This window comes from Cynara cardunculus (genome assembly GCF_001531365.2).
Source record: "Cynara cardunculus var. scolymus isolate 2C chromosome LG 17, CcrdV1, whole genome shotgun sequence".
In the NCBI taxonomy this organism is placed as follows: Eukaryota; Viridiplantae; Streptophyta; class Magnoliopsida; order Asterales; family Asteraceae; genus Cynara; species Cynara cardunculus.
The window spans coordinates 12,172,430-12,187,690 of record NC_037544.1 but is presented as its reverse complement, the minus strand read 5'-3'; positions in this window follow the sequence as shown (position 1 = coordinate 12,187,690).

The following is a 15,261-nucleotide window of genomic DNA, read 5'->3' as shown; positions in this document are numbered from 1 at the left end:
AAATATATATTAATCAATATTTTTAATCATAGACTTGAATAAAAAAATCATATAAACTAACACATAATATATTAATTATTATAATTTCATAGGTTATTACAAAGAATGTCGCTACATGCATAAAATATCTTCTTTTCCAATTTCTATATACTTTGTTTCAATTGAATTTTTTATTTAAAAAAACAAAGCAGCCTTAATGTGGCATACAATTTAGTAGAAAAAGCATGAACACGATAACAACAACAATAATTAATAATAATAATAATAATAATAATAATAATAATAATAATAATAATAATAATAATAATAATATATTATTATTATTATTATTATTATTATTATTAATTATTAATTATTATTATTATTACCCCCATGAAAGAGGAAGATAATTTGCCCATAAATAGTATTGTTTCAATTGAGTGGTACCATGTGGTATTGGTTTCTTTTTTCAACATTCAGCAAATCCCTCTCAAGGAATGTTTCAATAGTTGCTTCTTTCTTTGTTTTCAAAAAGAGAACAAAAAATTCATTCAATTTATATTCTAAAAATACATACTAAAAGTTTATAGTTTGAAGTTTTGTGATATTGACGTAATTCGTTATTCAATGTATATATAGGGGTATGATCTTTTGTTATATAAAATATGATGTTAATTTTGTGAATTTATTGGACCAATAAAATTCATTATTTAGTAGATGTTACTTCAAATGTTTGATTTAATGATGAAGGGGGAATATGTGATCTTTAGGTGCAACTTATTTTTATGGCATTTAATTAGATGTTACAGTTTTTATGGTATTTAATGAGATATTACAAATTATTACTTGCATGTTCTTGGAAATCATTATCATATTTCAAGATTCTAAAACAATTATGTTAGTTTTAATGTGAACGATGGTTAATTAAAGTGAACATATTGCAAGTTCATATGTGAAATGTTTCATAAGAATGTGTCCATAAGGTGTTCATAGTGCTTTACAAAAATGTGTTCATAACCATATGATGTTCGTTAGGTGTTCAATAAGATTGTTCATAGGTGTTCATGTGCAATGATTTTTTTCTACAAATACCAATGTTCATGAATGTTTCACCGATGTTTATTTCGGGTCAGTTTTTCATTTATTACAAATATGCAATGATTAATTTAATCCATAGATTTCAAGGATTAACAATTAAGATTGAGTCACATAGTTAACATCAATTATTGAGTTAACAAAAGAACCAGCCCCTATGTGTGTGTGTGTATAGTCGAAAGATCGTGTGAAAAGAAGAGTTAAGGCGAGAAGCATAAGAAGGGATCTAGACCCTTGATCACTATTAATCTCAAACCTACTCATGAATCAAGCTTGATATGAGGATTAATCCGATGCATCTTATTCTAATGTGCATCCAAGGATGAAGATTACTTCTTACGCTTCTCATCGTACATACTCTTGCAAGCAAGGGGAGAAACGATTCTCTTAGCAATCTATGGTTGATGCCTCACTCGAACTCTATCCCATACCCTACTCGATGCTTTTTGCCTTTTTATCAAAAAGGGGGTACTCTCCTTCTCACCAGAACCTAACCTTATATACATATATACACACACACACGAAGGATCATGTGAGAATAGTAATTAAGATGAGAAGCGTAAGAAGAGATGTGCACCCTTGATTACTTTTAATCTCACTTCCATCCCATGTATAGTGTTTCTTACAAGAATTAAACGTGTGTATCTCAATGCATCTCATTAATTTTGATCTTTAATTAGGATTGATTTAAGAGTGGAGATGCATTCTTACCCTTCTCACTGGAACTCAACCCTATATATATATACACACACACTATATTATAAAACATTTGGCAAAAACTCTTAAAAATTATTTTTTATGCATGAGGTATTGTTTATTGATGCATATTACTTACTATTAAAGATTACAAGAAATTGTGCATAAGTACAACTTATTAAAGCTTGATGTTTGAATTCGTGTAACTAACTATAAGTAATCATAATCAAATAGAGGATAAACATATCATTTTAAAAATAAAAAATCTAAAATATAATTAGGATAATCATTGAGTTCTAACAAAATACTTAATTATATATATATATATGTGTGTGTGTATAGAGCTTGGTTCAAATACTAACCAAGAAATTTGTGTTAACTATGCTAACCAAGATCAACCAATCATATTCCACCTTTTCTTTATGTTCAAATGTAACTCATATATTAAATAAAAGGGTAATTAGGTAACTCCCAAATAATTAATTGGGAGTTACAAATCTAAAAAATCTCACTAATTAATCATGATGTAATATTGTATTTGATTTCATACGTGTTCATGATCATAATTTACAAATGATATTCTCCATATAATGATATTGTTTTCGTAAGTGTAAAGATTTCCACATCGTCCGAGTAATATGGATAAACATATTGTAAAACAAATCGACAACAATGGAAATGACAAAGTTAAAATCGTCTACGACTACATTCGGAATTCAAATTCTGATAATGAAGAAAATAATCAAAGCGTTCCTATTGGTAAGTGATTAGTATGACATTTGAATTTGTTTAAATGAACACATATCAAAGGCAATAGATGTTCATATCGATACATATGCACAATCACRTCACATGAATATGAACAGTATCTGTGATTCATGTGAACACAAGCTTCGTACGTGTTCATGTACATACAACAGAGTTGGCTCCTGAATATACAGAAAATGTTCATACGATTCACATGTTGTTCATATGTCTAATCTTTTTTGTTTGATGTGTTTTGAGGATATACACAAGTTGTTCATATGTCTGACAACTCGTGTATCAAAGATAGATTACTTTTTACCTAAATACCCTTTGACATTTTGTTCACATATGTTAATTGAAAATATTAATTTAACGGCCAAGATCGGTTAACAAAGTTAACATGATAATCTTGGTTAGCATTTGAACCAGCCCCTATATATATAGATATACACACATGTGAGACCAGTCTATTTGTGAGACTCGTGAGACCACATTTTTACACTTGAAACTTCACAATAAAACACTGAGAAGGTATCCTTCACAGTGTTTTTGCTGTGAAGGTTCAAATTTTTCTTTACCTTTACAATGTTTTTGCTCTGAAGTTTCAAGTGTAAAAATGTGGCTTCACGGGTATTACGAAAACATGTTGGCCTTACGTTAACACAAGCCTATATGTATGTATGTATGTATGTATGTATGTATGTATGTAAGTATGTATATGTATGTATGTATGTATGTATGTATGTATGTATGTATGTATGTATGTATGTATGTATGTATGTATGTATGTATGTATGTATGTATGTATGTAAAGTCAGGTTTAAAAGAGAACATTAACTATTTAAGAAAACAAGAAAAATATCGTTAATGTACAAAATTATATATGATTCACGTACAAATCATACATGATTCACACACACATACACACACACACACACACATATATATATATATATATATATATACATAATAAATAAGTAACTTTGGGGACATGTGTCATTTTTCTGTGCGGTGGTTATTGATTTTTTTCGCCTAAACATGTATCTAGACACAATTTTCACTTACGGTTCAAATAGGTCTATTTAAGTGACATCTATCCCTCTACACGTTTATTTTCCTATTTTTGTGGTTTAACTAAATTTAAGTTTGAATTTAACTATGAAGTGACCTCCAGAATTACAACATAACTCTGGGAAAATTCAGAGTTGTAAGTCTGAATTTAACTCTGAATTTAAGTCTGAATTTAACTCTGAAGTGGCCTCCAGAATTACAACATAACTCTGGGAAAATTCAGAGTCGTAAGTCTGAATTTAAGTCTGAAGTGGCCTCCAGAATTACAACATNACAACATAACTCTGGGAAAATTCAGAGTCGTAAGTCTGAATTTAAGTCTGAAGTGGCCTCCAGAATTACAACATAACTCTGGGAAAATTCAGAGTTGTAAGTGAGAATTTAACTCTAAATTTAACTCTGGAGTGGCCTCCAGACTTATAACATAACTTTGGGAAAATTCAGAGTTGTAAGTCTGAATGTAACTTGACCCCAGCTAGGGGATCTTCCCCTTGGACACCGCCATCGGGGGCGCTCCCCCCAACCCCTGTCGTTTAGGGGCTTCGCCCCTAAATCAAAATAAACTCAAACAAGTGTACACTTTGCACCTTCCTTACTTGTTTGGTATTTATCGTGATTACATTTGTCAACAATTTAATCCCATTACACTTAAATGATATTAGTGATACAAATCACCAACATAAAGTCATCAAATATTGGTTATTTCTTAGACTTACAACATAACTCTGAATTGTTCTATTCCAAACTTAGTTATATAGTTTATTCTCAGACTTAGAATACAACTCTGAATGTTCAAATCTAACGATTGTAGATCTAATCCAAGGGTTGAGAATTGTTCTTACGGGTCTCACGAAAAACCATTGGTCTCACATGATCCCAAGTATATATATATATATATATATATATATATATATATATATATCAAAAATGAAGTGGGGGTAAAAATAAATTTAGCTAATGTCTCTCTCAATTAAACTCTAATACCTTCAATTTGGCAAGCCAACTAAAAGTCATCTAAATCCAATAACTATCCAAGTATATGGAAGACATATACAAATAATTTGGAGAGTCCAAGTGGAGGGAAAACATAAGTGGGAAGAAACTAGAAAGCAATCAATCGTCCATTAAAATGGCGGGTTTAAATTATAATTATTCAAGGTCATGATTATGGAATCCAATCCATAGTTAATTGCTTCTGGGCGAATATTATTTCTACAAATCCACCAATCGATGAATTGGCGGCATCTTTTCAGGACCACTTGTTAGGCCATCCCTCTCCTGAGATGAATGCTCATGATCTTGATCCTATCGGATCCACTTCACAAGTTTTCTTTTCCCTTATTTCTTTAATCATCTTCTCTTTTAAATGTTTTCCTGTTGTTTCTCGCTTCGACGCATCCGAATTTCCTTGCCGACCACAATCTGTTTGATGAAATGCTTTAATGGAACTTTTTTATTCATTTGGTCTTGATTAGCTTTTATTTTTCAAGTTATTATAATAAAATCGATTTTATAAACCATTAAAAATGTCCAAATATCCTAAAAAGTACTTTTTATAGTTTAAATTTATACGATTTAATAATTGTATGTTCTATAACTTTAGATAATGTTTTAGAAGTTTTTAAGATATTTTTGAAATAAAGTGTCTTATTGATTTTCTTATATGGCATTATTTAAAGTGTTTCTTATAGAAACAAGTGTGCTATAAAAGACGTATTTGTAGGGCACCTCTTGCATTTTGGGTGTAGCTCAGTTGGTAAAAAGGGGAAATGCAACGTTACCAAATACAAGACAAGTCCTTTAAAAAGGGGAAATGCAACGTTACCAAATACAAGACAAGTCCTAAGTTCGATACCCGGACCCCTCACATTGGTGTCCTTAGAGGTGGGTTTCGTGTAGGGTCTGCTTGGGGTTGCCGGTAATCAAACTTTTGTCCAAATTTACAAGACATTTCTTAAAAATTTCATAAAAAACTAATTCAACAATTTATTCTAAAATGTCCTAAAATTTATTAAAACACCCAAAAGCTTAGTATAAAACTTATTTCAACACTTTTATACATGACACAAATATATTTCATTCTATAACTGAAGTCGAATAAATCAGTTTATTAAGACATAGAAATCTATGATGTCGGATAAATTTGATTTTATTATACTGAGTTATTGATATTTTTTATACGATGGCACCAATCGAGTTCAATAATCTACATTTTGAATAATGAGAGACGTATGTTATCATGTTGAATGAAAGGAAGATCAAAGATGGCACAACTACAATGGTTTGCAATCAATATATCAATACATAAATTATTCAAACAAATAAGTTTGTTTGAATTTAAGCATTCAATGAATGATTTAAAGTCAATGTTTATATCAATACATAAATTATTCAAACAAATAATATATATATATATATATATATATATAAGTAAATGAAAAAGATATATATTAAAAATACTAGAAGGGTACTCATGCAATGAAACGAGATACATTTTGATTATAATGTTTCATTTTATTCTTTGTCTCTATTGACGTTATAGTATGATTTTATGTGGTTTTGAGAAAACAATTATGTTTTTATTTTTGAATAAAAATATAAATATAAGGATATTATAAAAATTTGAAAAATATATATCGATATTAGTATCAAGTTAACTATTTAAAAGTTCTCATTTTTTTGTGTAATTTATTTAATTCAATTTTTATTATAATTGAAGTTAAGTTTAATAACAAAGTAATTGATTTATGGTTTGATATTATAATTTTTATATAAAGATAATCATTAAATATTAACTAAATGATTATCTTAACTATATTTTAGATTTTTTATATTTAAATGAGATGTTTATCTTGTATTATATTATGTTTATCTGCAATTAGTTACATAAATTTAAACATTTTTTTATTAACTTGGATATCCAACCCGCTAACCCTTCTCCCGAAGTTACGGGGCTATTTTGGGTTTGTTCTTTCTTCGACAGAATCCTGAAAAAAAGGTCAAACTCTTCACAACTTATTAATGGATCTAGCTCTCCGACGGGCTAGGACACGAGTAGAGGCTATCAATAAAAAGATGACTTTCGATAGGCTGGAGGACTGAGAATATAAGTATGAACCTTTCTTATAAAACTTTAAAGGCATAAAGTCCGGCTGGTATAGCCAAGAAAGACAATAGACTGCCGGTGATAAGCCGGAGGAAGGTGAGGACGACGTGCCATTTCTTCTCTTGGAGGCAGGGCAATAGATTTATCTTGTCCAAGGAGAGAGTACTCCAGGAAATCTCTAGATTCCTCAGTCTCGAACAGCCATCTCTCCGAAAGACAATTTTGCGAGCCGACTAATCCTTAGGCGACCACCTGCTTTGCAGATAGCCTGGAGTCACCGCATTTGAATCTCCGTGGCCACAAGGGGAATTTTATTCCTCCTTAGATTTGAACCTAGGACCTCCTGATACTTTTGACCTTTGGAGCCAAGCTCAAACAAATTTAAACATTGAGTTCTAATAAGTTGTACTTATACACAATTTACTTGTAATATTGAATTTTAAGTAATATGATTAATAAATAGTACCTTATACATAAAGAATGGTTTTTAAAAGTTTTTGTCAAATAGTTTATAATATCTATATCCATACTGTATTATAATGTATTTGACTAAAACTCTTCAAGACAACCTTTTAAGCATATGGTATTACCAATTAATGCCAAATTACTTAAATTTCAAGTTTAAAATTTCTATTACCCATGGTACAACTTATTAAAGCAAGCTGCCACCTGTCGATGTATATCCCTAAAACCGTTCAAATCAAAACTATCTCTTATCCATCTATATCTTTAACATGATCCTCTTCCCCCTCATACATAACCCTTTTTAATTTTGAATGTAGAAGATGAGAATGAAATCGAAAACAACAAATCTATACTACCTCCAGCTTCCATGAACACTAACATTCTTCATCCATATCCTGATATTGCTAACTTTTATTTGACATCTATTGATTTCAACATATTTTGAGATGAAATCTATTGATATGATATTGATTATATATATATATATATAAAGGAGCGATCAAATGACAAACCATGTTATTTATACAAACCGTGCAAACGACTCTCATCCTGAGATTTCATTGTTTAATCTTATGAAATTTTTTCATGGAATTGTTTAATCTTACGAAATTTTTTCATATATAATATTTTTTTTTGATGAAGTTGTTTCATATATGGTTATGAAATTGTTTTTTTTGATGAAGTTGTTTCATATATGGTTATGAAATTTTTTCATATATAATATTTTTTTTTGATGAAGTTGTTTCATATATGGTTATGAAATTGTTTCATATAATACTTATGAAATTTTAATGAAACTGTTTCATGTATTTCTCTCAAATTAATATAATGAAGATGATAATATCCATGATTAACACACTCTACAATAAAAATGATTAATCAACCTCTCATAATTACAAAAAAAACSAACAAAATGAAAAATTATGATTGGTTGAATGCTGTTTGTACGGTTTGCACAAATAACATGGTTTGCAAAGTAAATCTTCTCTATATATGTATATGTATATATATATATATATATATTTGATCTATATTGTTCAATCTATTTCAAGGTTCATCTATTTACCCTTCAATCGAGTATCGTTTGTTTCGATTTCTAGGTTCTTTTGTGTTTCATTCTTATGTTAAGGTATCTAGACTTATATCGATTACCGTTTGTTTCAATTTCTAGGGTTTTTTTGTTATGTATTTTTGATCTAGATTGGTCAATGATTCTTTTTTGTTTTTGTTCTTCAATATACAAACGACAAAAACTTTCAAGGTTCATCTGGTTACCCTTCAATCGAGTATTGTTTTCCTTTGCGTTTTCGATTGAATTGGTTAGATCGGATTTTGGGGTTTCTTTTGTTTTTGAAATCTGAATATGTGTATCTGTTATTGGCCCATTGGTAGAGCCCTAACCTTCTAGAAGATCAAAGGTTCAAACCTCACCAAAGGTGAGAACTGTGCGTGAGTATTTGCGTTATATAAGTATTATATACTTCAAAGAAAAAACAATAAGAGATCTATTGGGGGGAAAGAGACCTGCATAGCATCTCGGTTATGTGGTTACCGGAGGGCAGAGATCAAAGAGGAGTATTCACCATTAACTATCCTTTGGATATAAGGATATATGTCTTTGTATGTGATGACTGGTATGTTGGTCCCTTGAGGGTCTACAAGATAAGTACAACAGTTTGTAGAAGGGGGGGGGGGGATGAATACAAACACAATATTTTCAAATTTAAAATATATATTGATAAAGAAGATCAATACAGATTTTACAAGATTGTTTGCGGAAAGATAAGGTAAGAAAAACCTATCTAAACAATTTTTGGTTACACACGAGTTCTTAGCAAAAAAGAAAAGAAATGCTGTAAAGAGAAGATCCTTTACTTAAGCTAGAAAATGCTCAAAGTTAGAATTAGGTTTTTAGAGTGAGTTGCGCGTACTCTGCATGGAGAAGAAACACTTCTATTTATACCCAGTGCATTAAATGAACATTTAATGCAATATGGTAGGGTTAGAGTGCGTGTCAAGCCTTAAGAGGAAGGCTTGTCCTTTGCTACAGTGAATAGTAGAAAAGCACTATTCATGAGCAAAGATCCTTACCTAAAGTTGGTGGACAATAGAGTCGACTAGTCGGCTCCGTACCGTACCAACATTTATAAGGGTATGAGTTTGTCCTTTGTGTGTATAAAGACAAGACAACAACAGTCGTGCTAAGCGAGCTTCCTTTGATCGCTGAATGGTAGAATGACCTAAAGGTCTTTTCAGCATTCGCTGAGGCTTGAGCAGTCTTCACACATATGTAGATGGGCTTGTAATCACTGAGTACCGCTTCAGATCACGTACTCGCCAGTCTCTAATCTTCAGTTTCAGTCTTCGACTTTGGATGAAGGTTCTTTGGTATGAGTGTTGTCTTCTTGAAGTATTGGTTGTCTCTCATAGAATTACAATGCAAGTTCTTCAGCGATCACTGAACAGGCTCAGTGATGATCGCAGGAACTGAAGAAACAGAAACATAAATACAACGTTTAAGTGAAAAGGGATTATCATCAAATCATTGAGAGAGAGGATCAACAATCTCCCCCTATTTCATCAAATCACTGAGAGAGATGATCGCTGGAACTGAAGAAACAAAAACATAAATACAACGTTTAAGTGAAAAAGGATTATCATCAAATCACTGAGAGAGAGGATCAACAATCTCTTCTTGTCGAGCCTTATTACGGGTTCCATACCACCTTCATCCAACTTATTGCGATAGACCCATTTGGTGCCTATCACTGATTTGTTAGATGGACGTGGACAAGGTACCAAAATTTGTTCCTATCAAACTCAATGAACTCCTCTTGCATGTCAAGGACCCAACTAGGGTCAGAGATAGCATCATTGATTTTCTTGGGTTCAATTAAAGAAAGAAAGTTGACGAAGAGACAGATATTACCTAGACCACGACGTGTCTTGATACCTGCATCTGGATCACCAAGAATTTGATGAATTAGGTGGTCTTTTGTCCATCACTGAGCTGGTAGAGAAATTTCATCTGAATAAGCGAGTTCAGGAACAGAAGATGAGGCTTTCGCTGCAGTTTCTTTAGCAATAGGGACTATCATTAAAGGAGTCTCAGATTGAGCGACTGAAACGGGTTTAGAAACTGAAGGGATTTCATTCACTGATTGATCAGTGTTTGAAGTAGAAGGAGGAACACAGCTAATGGGCACTACAACAATATTTGAAGAAGATGCGTTGGAGTGACTAGCTGTAACTGGAATGATGAGTGGATTATCTTCAGCTTCAGGAGATTCAGTGTTGAGAGTAGCACTATAGGAAGCTTCAGGTTGTCCATAGTGAGAGATCATCCAGTTTTCTAATTCATCCTCATCATTTAAGATGGGTTTTGAATTAGCTGATTGAGATTCGTCAAAGGTGACATAAATAGATTCCTCTATTGTATGTATTCTTTTGTTGAATATTCTGAAGGCTTTGGATACTGAAGAATATCCAAGAAAGATTCCTTCATCAGCTTTGGGATTGAACTTTTCAAGTTGGTCGCGATTGTTGAGAATGTAACAAGTACAACCAAATATATGATGAAAACTTATAAAAGGTTTTCTTCCATGAAAAAGTTCATAGGCTGTCTTCTTGAATCTTTTCATGATTAGTTATCGATTTTGAGTGAAACAAGCGGTGTTGATAGCTTCAACCCAGAATTGAGTAAGGAGATGAGATTCACTGAGCATTGATCGAGCAGCCTCAATGATTGTTCGATTTTGTCTTTCAGCGACCCCATTCTGCCGAGGAGTTCTCACTGAAGAAAAGTTGTGAGAGATTCCTTTGTCCTCAAAGAAGTTATCCATAGTACTATTTTTGAATTCAGTGCCATGGTCACTTCTAATAGCTCGTACTTTAACATTGTTGAGTACTTCTATTTTCTTGATGAACGAAATAATTTCTTCAGGTGTTTCATCTTTGGATTTGAGAAAGAAGACCCAAGTGTATCTGGGATACTTATCAACAATGACGAGTGTAAACTTCTTTCTAGCTAAGGATTGCACGTTGACTGGACCAAAGAGATCCATATCCGATAGCTAAAGAGGTGCAGCCACTGAAGAGATTTGCTTAGACTTGAAGCTACCTTTTTCACATGTTGAGCAAAGAGATTCCTTTGCAAATGAATGTTGAGGAAGACCAGGGACAAGATCATTTCTTGACTGCTCGCCAAGTGTCTTGAAGTTGAGATGAGAAAGCCGTTTATGCCATAGCCAGTTAATATCTGACGAGGCTTTAGAGAAGAAGCAGTTATTCTCAGTGAGAGAGGAATTCATATTGATGATGTATACATTCTCTAGACGAGAACCGGTTAAGGCAACCTTATCATTTTTGTCAAGAACGTGACATGAATTCTTCGAGAACTTAACTGTATAATCTTTATCACACAGTTGACTAATGCTAAGAAGATTGTGCTTCAGTCCTTCAACATATGCAACACGTATGAATGTTCTTACACCATTGGTTAATATACCAAAACCTTTGGTATATCCTTTTCCATTACCACTAAAGGTTACGGAAGGTCCTCTTTTCTCCTTGAAATGAGTTAGCAGGAATTTATCTCCAGTCATATGTCTTGAACATCCACTATCAAGATACCATATACCTTTGATGCCCTTCATAAGAAAACAATTTAAGAATGCTATTGGTACCCAACTATTGGGGTCCAGCTTTGTTAGAGGCTTCATCCACTGGAACTGAAGAATCAGTATCAATAGATGACATCACTAAACCTGAAGAGGTTTGAGTGGAGAGAGGAACAACCTCTAACACTACTAAAGTAGTTTCAGTGGAAGTCTTCACTGAGCCTGAAGAAGAGGCTTCACTGGTATGAACTACAATGTCCGATGCTGAAGACTTTTCAGCAGGAGTTGTCTTCGCTGAGCCTGAAGAAGAGGCTCCAGCAATTTTCTTCACTTTGGTTGCTTTTCCGGCCTTAGTGGATGATTTCACTCTGGTTGATTTCTCAGCATTGGCGGCAAAAGGACACTTGCTGGCAATATATGTTTTCTCACCATAGTGTTTACACTTTCTAAAGCTTGAGGTAGCTTTAGGGCTAGGAAGTATTAGATTTGAAACGGGACCAGCTCCAAGGATTATCTTCTCATTGTTTCTAGGAGGAACCTTTGAGAAATTGGATTCCTTAGGTGAAAAGTTCACCTTGAGTTGAGACTTGGACTTCTGAGAGGGTTTAGATTTTCTAGTCCCTAAAGAAGAAGAAGCTTTACAAGCTGAAGGAATAGACCTTGATCTATTAGACTTGTTAGAATTCTTAGGAAGGGATGCTGTGATAATGGATTTAACTTTGTCTTTGTAACCAGAACTCGAAGGAGTTCCTTCAAGATGATTCTCAGAAAGAGAAGACTGAGAGGAAGAAGTGTTAGGAATAGAAGAGACGAAGGTGCCAAATTTAAGCATGGACCAGTCTGTAACACGTTCTTTATGATCATAGAGGAATCCTAGACCAGTCATTATCTTGGCGGGGATATGAGCGTTAATGATCTCAGAGGCTTTGATGGAAGCTTTACACCACCTTTCAATGGTAGCTTTCTCACCCTTAAGATCAGCGATTGCATGCTCACGCTCAACGATAGCCTTCTCACGTTCAACGGTGATGGTTTGGTTTACAATAACCTGATCCTTAAGATTTTCCTCGACAGAGGTCAGTTCTTTGATCTTAGAATGACAAATCTTCAATTGTTCTTGAAGATCAACATTAAGCATTTTTGCTTTAGATTTGCCATTGAGGGCATTGTAAAGGTCAACCGTCAACGTATCCAGTGCAAAAAGACTAGAAGAAGAAGAAGGTTCATTCAAGGAACATACCTGAGTAGTAGAAGAGGTGGATGGCTCAGAGGAAGTAGATGCTTCTGAAGATCCTTCATCTGCATCTATGGCCATCAAGCAGATATAGGCTGTATCCTCTTCATCTGAAGATGATTCATCGGATGATTCAGCCCAATCATGCTCTTCAGAGACAAGGCCTTTAGCCTTTCGTTGGTTGTTCTTCACCTTCCTGTACTTCTCCTTCAGTTTTAGGTACTTTTCATCTTTAGTCCTGAAGAAGGAGGGAGCTTTGGAACATGGCATCGCAGCATTCTTCAATCTGTATTCACCTGCAAAATGTCCGGGCCGGTGACAGTTACAGCAGACAGCTAAAGCCTTGTCTATTCTTTCAGACTTTGGCTTTTCCTTGAGGAACAACTGAGGAGATCTGCGAAAGTTGCTTTTGCTGGCGAATCTCCTGAAAGACTTAGTCAGAAGGGCCAAGGATTCATCAAAATCTGCTAAATCAGATTCTGGAATATCCTCAGAGATAGAAGAGTCTATCTTTTTAATAACAACAGAAGGAAGAAAAGAGACAAAAGCGGCATAAGAAGTTTTAGCTGAAGAAGCTTCAGAGATCAAAGCTAAAGGAGAGCTTTTCATTTCCCTGGAATCTTTTACAAGATTTCTCTTCAGTTGACGAGATTGCTCATGGTTAAGCAGAATCCCGTATAAAGTAGAGAGATAAAGAATAGACATGTCATTGGACATCTTGAGACACATGGAAAAGTGTCCCAAGACTCAGGAAGACATTCCAGAAACTTAGTTAAAGTTTCGTAATTGGAATATTCCCTACCGATAGCCCTAAGATCAATAAGGACACAATTAAAACGTTGATGTACTTCAGACAATGTCTCAGACTTTCCACAGAGAAAGCTTTCATATGTAGACAGGCTTGTAATCACTAAGTACCGCTTCAGATCACGTACTCGCCAATCTCTAATCTTCAGACCCCATGGTTCCCCTATATTACCTTATGGACAAAAAGTAAAGTGACAGGAACAAGCATTGGTTTTTTGAGGAGTCATAATTCTTGAAATAGGCACAGCGTCTGTCACGGGCACAAGGCAACAGGCGTGCTTGGCTTGGCCCGGCCCGACTTGCCTAGGCATGGCATGCTTGTTGGTGTCGTCCGGGCACAAGGCACCGGGCATGCTTGGCTTGGCTTGCTTGGCTTTCCTAGGCATGGCATGCTTGGTAGCGTCATGCGGGCACAAGGCACCGGGCGTGCTTTTGCTTGGCTTGGCCGGGCTTGCCTAGGCATGCTTGCTAGCGTCGTGCGGGCACAAGGCACCGGGCGTGCTTGGCTTGCCTAGGCATGGCATGCTTGGTAGCGTCATGCAGGCACAAGGCACCGGGCGTGCTTTGCTTGGCTTGGCCGGGCTTGCCTAGGCATGCTTGCTAGCGTCGTGCGGGCACAAGGCACCGGGCGGCCTTGGCTTGGCCTTGGCTGTGCCTATGATCGCCAAAACCTCTAATGCCATAGCCCTTGGTTTCCCGGCCACGGGCATGGGGGAACAGCAGACCCCATGGTTCCCCTATATATACCTTATGGACAAAAAGCAAATTGACAGGAACAAGCAATGATTTTTGAGGAGTCATAATTCTTGAAATAGGCACAGCGTCTGTCACGGGCATAAGGCACCAGGCGTGCTTGGCTTGGCTCGGCTTGCCTAGGCATGACATGCTTTCTGGTGTCGTGTGGGCACAAGGCACCGGGCGTGATTGGCTTGGCTTGATTGATAGCGTCGTATGGGCACAAGGCACCGGACATGCTTGGCTTGGCTTGGCCCGGCATGCTTGATAGCGTCGTGCAGGCACAAGGCACCGGGCGTGCTTGGCTTGGCTTGGCCCTGCCTACGATCGCCAAAACCTCTGATGCCATAGCCCCTAGCATCCCGGCCACGGGCATGGGGGAGCAGCAGACCCCATGGTTCCCCTATATATACCTTATGGACAAAAAGTAAAGTGACAGGAACAAGCATTGATTTTTTGAGGAGTCATAATTCTTGAAATAGGCACAGCGTCTATCACGGGCACAAGGCACTGGGCGTGCTTGGCTTGGCCCGGCCTAGGCATGGCATGCTTGTTGGTGTCGTGCGGGCACAAGGCACCGGGCGTGCTTGGCTTGGCTTGCTTGGTAGCGTCGTGCGAGTACAAGGCACCGGGCATGCTTGGCTTGGCTTGGCCCGACATGCTTTATAGCATCGTGCGGGCACAAGGCACCGGGAGTGCTTGGCTTG